Source organism: Ixodes scapularis, unplaced genomic scaffold (assembly GCF_016920785.2).
Source record: "Ixodes scapularis isolate PalLabHiFi unplaced genomic scaffold, ASM1692078v2 PGA_scaffold3__209_contigs__length_174095766, whole genome shotgun sequence".
NCBI lineage: Eukaryota > Metazoa > Arthropoda > Arachnida > Ixodida > Ixodidae > Ixodes > Ixodes scapularis.
In genome coordinates, this window is record NW_024609868.1 from 84459800 (window position 1) to 84461572 (window position 1773).

Below are 1773 nucleotides of genomic sequence, written 5' to 3' on the forward strand. Positions count from 1 at the left end.
ATTTGGCAAATTTACTTCCTGAAAGTAAATCATTACATTACTTTATTACCAGCGTAGAAAAGTAATTCATTGCATTACTCATTACAAAAAATAATTTCATTGCAGTAATTTCATTACAGTAATGCCATTACTGCCATCTCTGTATACGAGAATCAATCACATTCCTGAACGCGGATGTTGAGCAAGTCAAGAACGATGTTGTGGGCTTTCGCCAAGAGCTAACGGAAGTAAAAAAACAAAGTTCTCGGCTACTCCATGAAAACCAGCAGCTCGGCAGGGAGCTCAGTGAAGCAAAGAGGGAAATAGTACAACTGAAACAATACAGTAGGAACATGAATGTCGAAATCAAAGGGCTTCCAGTTGTTGCAAACGAGGACCTGACAGCATCTGTGAGGGAAATTGCTACATGTATTGGAACCGAGGTATCTGAGAGTGACATCGACGTTGTACATCGGGTACAGTCGAGGGACAAAAAGAAACCTAATCTTGTGGTAAGGTTCGCCTCTCGTGGGGTGCGTGACAGTCTGCTATCAGCGGCTAAGAAGACGAGGTTAAACACCACCCACCTTGGATTTCAGGCCAATGAGCCACTTTATATAAATGAACATCTTTTTCTCGAAAACAAGGTATTACTAAACAAAGCTCGCCAGGCAAAGCGAGATAAAAACTGGAAATATGTTTAGCTGTCACAGGGCAAGGTCCTTATGCGGAAGACCGAGAACTCGCCTGTCTTGCAGATCACGTGTGAGGGGGATTTGATCAGGGTGGTGTAACTGTTCTGAACCTGACGCAAAGACTTGTGTTACTACGTTTATCATGTCTTTCACTTTTCAGCTTGTTGAACAACTGATACAGAACAAAGATAAGCTTTCGATTTTCCATTGCAATGTACGTAGTTTACGAAAAAACTTTAACTCTTTAGTTGGGCATGTTTCCCAGCATGTGCCTGGTTTTGATGTAATCGCTGTTAGTGAAACTTGGTTAAAAAACAATGAAACCATTCTTATGCATGGCTACAATTTATCATCTCTTCCACGTGACACGCATACGAGAGGTGGAGGCGTCGCGTTTTTTATAAAAGAAAATATTGTTTTCCAGGTTCTATCGCCTGCCACTATTAGTGATGATGTCATTGAAGCACTTTTTATAAAGCTTGATTGTGGCGTAATAGTCGGTGTAGTGTATCGACCCCCAAGCTCGTTAGTAAGCTCTTTTCTTGTAAAATTCGAGGCAGTACTTACGGCATTGTCTAATAGAAAGAATGATCGCATTGTAGTTGTTGGCGACTTTAACATTGATCTGACTAGTGATACGCATAATAGCTATACGCTGCTTTTAGAATCTTTCAACTTACGCAACTTCATTACTGAACCTACTCGCATTACTAGCACCTCCAGTACGTTAATTGATCATGCTCTTTGCAATACTGATACGGATGCCCATGCTGGTGTTTACCCAAGCTTAATAGCTGACCACTTGGCCATTTTTCTTGTTTTACAAAAAGAGATTATTCATAAAAGAAAATCTTGTCGTCCTGAACAGCGCACCAAAATAGATTATGCGTAGCTTCGCAGGGTATTAGAACGACTAGATATATACTCCACGTATAATCAAAACGTTCACATCGAATACTACAACTTCCTTACTAGTCTCAAAAACGCGATAATGTTGAATGCTGTAAAAACGACGTCTAATAAATACAATGTACCGATTTGTCCTTGGATGACAAGCCAAATTTTAGGGGTACTAAATAAAAAAGATAAATGGTATCAT

The 1773-nt window shown here is 39.9% G+C and overlaps 1 pseudogene; it reads left to right on the forward strand.

Annotated features, from left to right (window-relative positions):
- Positions 1-332: 332 nt before the first annotated feature.
- On the forward strand, positions 333-1566 carry LOC8033549 (annotated as a pseudogene).
- The last annotated feature ends 207 nt before the right edge of the window (positions 1567-1773 follow it).